Below are 6,197 nucleotides of genomic sequence, written 5' to 3'. Positions count from 1 at the left end.
GTGTAGTTTTTATTTGAAGATATTCCTTTTTCCACTATAGGCCCCTTTGCACTCTGAATGTCCACTTGCTGTTTCTTCAAAAAGAGTGTTTCAGAACTGCTCTATCAAATGTAAGATTCAATTCAGTTAGTTGAATGCACTGAACAGAAAGAAGTTTCGCAGAATGTTTCTGTGTAGTTTTTATTTTAAGTTATTTCTTTTTCCAGTATAGACCCCTTTGTGCTCGGAAAGTCTACCTGCAGTTTCTACACAAAGAGTGTTTCACAACTGCTCAATCTAGAGGAAGGTTCAACTCTGTTAGTTGAATGCACTGAACAGAGAGAAGTTTCACAGAATGCTTCTGTGTAGTTTTTATTTGAAGTTATTCCTTTTTCCACTATTGTCCCGTTAGCGATCCGAATGTCCACTTGCAGTTGCTACGGAAAGAGTGTTTCAGAACTGCTGTATCAAAAGTAAGGTTCAGATCTGTTAGTTGAAAGCACTGAACAGAAAGAAGTTTCGCATATTGCTTCTGTGTAGTTTTTATTTGAAGATATTCCTTTTTCCCCTATAGGCCCCTTTGCACTCTGAATGTCCACTTGCTGTTTCTTCAGAAAGAGTGTTTCAGAACTGCTCAATCAAAAGTAAGGTTCAATTCTGTTAGTTGAATGCAAAGAACAGAAAGAAGTTTCTCAGAATGCTTCCGTGTAGTTTTTATTTGAAGATATTCCTTTTTCCACTATAGTCCCCTTAGCGATCAGAATGTCCACTTGCAGTTTCTACGGAAAGAGTGTTTCAGAACTGCTCTATCAAATGTAAGCTTCAATTCAGTTAGTTGAATGCACTGAACAGAAAGAAGTTTCGCAGAATGTTTCTGTGTAGTTTTTATTTTATTTCTTTTTCCAGTATAGGCCCCTTAGCGCTCAGAAAGTCTTCCTGCAGTTTCTACACAAAGAGTGTTTCACAACTGCTCAATCTAAAGGAAGGTTCAACTCTGTTAGTTGAATGCACTGAACAGAGAGAAGTTTCACAGAATGCTTTTGTGTAGTTTTTATTTGAAGATATTCCTTTTTCCACTATAGGCCCCTTTTCACTCTGAATGTCCACTTGCAGTTTCCACAGAAAGAGTGTTTCAGAACTGCTCAATCAAAAGTGAGGTTCAACTCTGTTAGTTGAATGCACAGAACAGAAAGAAGTTCCGCAGAATGCTTCCGTGTAGTTTTTATTTGAAGATATTCCTTTTTCCACTATTGTCCCGTTAGCGCTCAGAATGTCCACTTGCAGTTTCTACATAAGAGTGTTTCAGAACTGCTCAATGAAAAGTAAGGTTCAACTCTGTTAGTGGAATGCACATAAGAGAAGGAAGTTTCAGAGAAATCTTCTGTGTAGTTTTTATTTGAAGATATTCCTTTTTCCACTGTAGGCCCCTTAGCACTATGAATGTCCATTTGCTGTTTCTACAGAAAGAGTGTCTCAGAACTGCTCTATCAAAAGTAAGGTTCAGTTCTGGTAGTTGAATGCACTGAACAGAAAGAAGTTTCACAGACTGTTTCTGTGTCGTTGTTATTAGAGGTTATAACTTTTTCCACTATAGGCCCCTTAGCGGTCTGAAAGTCCGCCTGCAGTTTCTACAGAAAGAGTGTTTCATAACTGCTCAATCAAATGTAAGGTTCAACTCCGTTAGTTGAATGCAGAGAATGGAAAGAAGTTTCACAGAATGCTTCAGTGTAGTTTCTATTTGAAGATACGCCTTTTTCCAGTACAGGCCCCTTAACGCTCAGAATGTCCACATGCAGCTTCTACAGAAAGAGTGTTTCAGAGCTGCACAATCAAAAGTAAGCTTCAACTCTGTTAGTTGAATGCACAGAACAGAAAGAAGTTTCGCAGAATGCTTCCGTGTAGTTTTTATTTGAAGGTATTCCTTTTAACACTATAGTGCCTTTAGAAATCCGAATGTCCACTTACAGTTTCTGCGGAAAGAGTGTTCCAGAACTGCTCTATCAAAAGAAAGTTTCAATTCTGTTAGTTGAATGCACTGAACAGAAAGAAGTTTCGCAGAATGCTCCTGTGTAGTTTTTATTTGAAGATATTCCTTTTTCCACTATAGGCCCCTTAGCGCTCCGAAAGTCCACCTGCAGTTTCTACAGAAAGAGTGTTTCACAACTGCTCAATCAATAGTAAGGTTCAACTCTGTTAGTTGAATGCACAGAACAGAGAGAAGTTTCACAGAATGATTCTGTGTGGTTTTGATTTGAAGATATTTCTTTTTTCACTATAGGTCACTTAGTGCTCCGAATGTCCACATGCACTTTATAAAGAAAGAGTGTTTCAGAACTGCTCAATCAAAAGTAAGGTTCAACTCTGTTAGTTGAATACACAGAACAGAAAGAAGTTTCACAGAATGCTTCTGTGTAGTTTTTCTTTAAGGTATAATTTTTTCACTGTTGGTGACTTAATGCTCCAATGTCCACTTGCAGTTTCTACATAAAGAGTGTTTCAGAACTGCTCTATCAAAAGTAAGGTTCACTTCTGTTAGTTGAATGCACTGAACAGAAAGAAGTTTCACAGAATGCTTCTGTGTCGTTTTTATTTGAGAATATTCCTTTTTCCACTATAGACCCCTTTGCGCTCAGAATGTCCACCAGCAGTTTCTACAGAAAGAGTGTTTCTGAAATGCTCAAGTAAAAGTAAGCTTCAACTTTGTTAGTTGAATGCACCAAACACAAAGAAGTTTCACACAATGCTTCCGTGTAGTTTTTATTTGAAGATATTCCTTTTTCCACTATAGTCCCGTTAGCGATCCGAATGTCCACTTGGACTTTCTACGGAAAGTGTGCTTCAGCACTGCTATATCAAAAGTAATCTTCAATTCTGTTAGTTGAATGCACTGAACAGAAAGATGTTTTGCAGAATGCTTCTGGGTAGTTTTTATTTGAATATATTCCTTTTTCCACCAGAGCCCCCTTTGCTCTCCAAATATCCACTTGTAGTTTCTACAGAAAGAGTGTTTCAGAGCTGCTCAATCAAATGTAAGCTTCAACTCTTTTTGTTGAATGCACGGAACAGAAAGAAGTTTCACAGCATGCTTCTGTGTAGGTTTTATATGAATATATTCCTTTTTCCACTATAGGCCCCTTAGCTCTCAGTGTGTTCTCTTGCAGTTTCTACAGAAAGAGTGTTTCATAACTGCTCAATCAAAAGTAAGCTTCAACTCTGTTAGTTGACAGCACAGAACAGAAAGAAATTCCACAGAATGCTTCTGTGTAGTTTTTATCTTAAGATATTCCATTTTCCACTATTGGCCCCTTAACCCACTGAATGTCCACTTGCAGATTCTACAGAAAGAGTGTTTAAGAACAGCTCCATAAAAAGTAAGCTTCAACTCTGTTAGTTGAATGCACAGAACAGAAAGAAGTTTCACAGAATGCTTCTGTGTAGTTTTTATTTGAAGATATTCCTTTTTCCACTAAAGGACCCTTTGCACTCTGAATGACCACTTGCAGTTTCCACAGAAAGAGTGTTTCCGAACTGCTCAATCAAAAGTGAGGTTCAACTCTGTTAGTTGAATGCACAGAACAGAAAGAAGTTTCGCAGAATGCTTCCCTGTAGTTTTTACTTGACGATATTCCTTTTTCCACTATAGAGCCCTTAGCGATCCGCATGTCCACTTGCAGTTTCTACGGAAAGAGGGTTTCAGAACTGCTCAATCAAAAGAAAGCTTCAATTCTGTTAGTTGAATGCACTGAACAGAAAGAAGTTTCGCAGAATGCTCCTGTGTAGTTTTTATTTGAAGATATTTCTTTTTACACTATAGGCCCCTTTGCACTCTGAATGTCCACTTGCTGTTTCTTCAGAAAGAGTGTTTCAGAACTGCTGAATCAAAAGTAAGGATCAACTCTTTTGTTGAATGCACAGAACAGAAAGAAGTTTCGCAGAATGCTTCCGTGTAGTTTTTATTTGAAGATATTCCTTTTTCCACTATAGTCCCCTTAGCGATCAGAATGTCCACTTGCAGTTTCTACGGAAAGAGTGTTTCAGAACTGCTCTATCAAATGTAAGCTTCAATTCAGTTAGTTGAATGCACTGAACAGAAAGAAGTTTCGCCAAATGTTTCTGTGTAGTTTTTATTTTAAGTTATTTCTTTTTCCAGTATAGGCCCCTTAGCGCTCCGAAAGTCTACCTGCAGTTTCTACACAAAGAGTGTTTCACAACTGCTCAATCTAAAGGAAGGTTCAACTCTGTTAGTTGAATACACAGAACAGAAAGAAGTTTCACAGATTGCTTCTGTGTCTTTTTTATTTGAGCTTATTCCTTTTTCCACTATAGGCCACGTAGTGCTCCAAATGTCCACTTGCAGTTCCTACAGAAAGAGTGTTTCAGAACTGCTCTATCAAAGGTAAGCCGCAATTCTCTTAGTTGAATGCACTGAACAGAAAAAAGTTTCGCAGAGTGCTTCCGTGTAGTTTTTATTTGAAGATATTCCTTTTTCCACTACAGGCCCCTTAGCAAACTGAATGTCCACTTGCACTTTCTACAGAAAGAGTGTTTCAGTACAGCTCAATAAAAAGTAAGCCTCAACTTTGCTAGTTGAATGTACAGAGCAGAAAGAAGTTTCACAGATTGCTTCTGTGTAGTTTTTATTTGAAGATATTCCTTTTTCCACTATAGGCCCCTTTGCACTCTGAATGTCCACTTGCTGTTTCTTCAAAAAGAGTGTTTCAGAACTGCTCTATCAAATGTAAGATTCAATTCAGTTAGTTGAATGCACTGAACAGAAAGAAGTTTCGCAGAATGTTTCTGTGTAGTTTTTATTTTAAGTTATTTCTTTTTCCAGTATAGACCCCTTTGTGCTCGGAAAGTCTACCTGCAGTTTCTACACAAAGAGTGTTTCACAACTGCTCAATCTAGAGGAAGGTTCAACTCTGTTAGTTGAATGCACTGAACAGAGAGAAGTTTCACAGAATGCTTCTGTGTAGTTTTTATTTGAAGATATTCCTTTTTCCACTATAGGCAACTTAGTGCTCCGAATGTCCACATGCAGTTTATACAGAAAGAGTGTTTCAGAAAATCTAAATCAAAAGAGAGCTTCAACTCTCTTAGTTGAATGCACAGAACAGAAAGAAGTTTCACAGAATGCTTCTGTGTAGTTTTTATTTGAAGTTATTCCTTTTTCCACTATTGTCCCGTTAGCGATCCGAATGTCCACTTGCAGTTGCTACGGAAAGAGTGTTTCAGAACTGCTGTATCAAAAGTAAGGTTCAGATCTGTTAGTTGAAAGCACTGAACAGAAAGAAGTTTCGCATATTGCTTCTGTGTAGTTTTTATTTGAAGATATTCCTTTTTCCCCTATAGGCCCCTTTGCACTCTGAATGTCCACTTGCTGTTTCTTCAGAAAGAGTGTTTCAGAACTGCTCAATCAAAAGTAAGGTTCAATTCTGTTAGTTGAACGCAAAGAACAGAAAGAAGTTTCTCAGAATGCTTCCGTGTAGTTTTTATTTGAAGATATTCCTTTTTCCACTATAGTCCCCTTAGCGATCAGAATGTCCACTTGCAGTTTCTACGGAAAGAGTGTTTCAGAACTGCTCTATCAAATGTAAGCTTCAATTCAGTTAGTTGAATGCACTGAACAGAAAGAAGTTTCGCAGAATGTTTCTGTGTAGTTTTTATTTTAAGTTATTTCTTTTTCCAGTATAGGCCCCTTAGCGCTCAGAAAGTCTTCCTGCAGTTTCTACACAAAGAGTGTTTCACAACTGCTCAATCTAAAGGAAGGTTCAACTCTGTTAGTTGAATGCACTGAACAGAGAGAAGTTTCACAGAATGCTTTTGTGTAGTTTTTATTTGAAGATATTCCTTTTTCCACTATAGGCCCCTTTTCACTCTGAATGTCCACTTGCAGTTTCCACAGAAAGAGTGTTTCAGAACTGCTCAATCAAAAGTGAGGTTCAACTCTGTTAGTTGAATGCACAGAACAGAAAGAAGTTCCGCAGAATGCTTCCGTGTAGTTTTTATTTGAAGATATTCCTTTTTCCACTATTGTCCCGTTAGCGCTCAGAATGTCCACTTGCAGTTTCTACATAAGAGTGTTTCAGAACTGCTCAATGAAAAGTAAGGTTCAACTCTGTTAGTGGAATGCACATAAGAGAAGGAAGTTTCAGAGAAATCTTCTGTGTAGTTTTTATTTGAAGATATTCCTTTTTCCACTGTAGGCCCCTTAGCAC

The sequence above is a fragment of the Symphalangus syndactylus genome, chromosome 16 (genome assembly GCF_028878055.3).
Source record: "Symphalangus syndactylus isolate Jambi chromosome 16, NHGRI_mSymSyn1-v2.1_pri, whole genome shotgun sequence".
NCBI classification, from domain to species: Eukaryota; Metazoa; Chordata; class Mammalia; order Primates; family Hylobatidae; genus Symphalangus; species Symphalangus syndactylus.
This window is presented reverse-complemented; position numbering follows the sequence as displayed.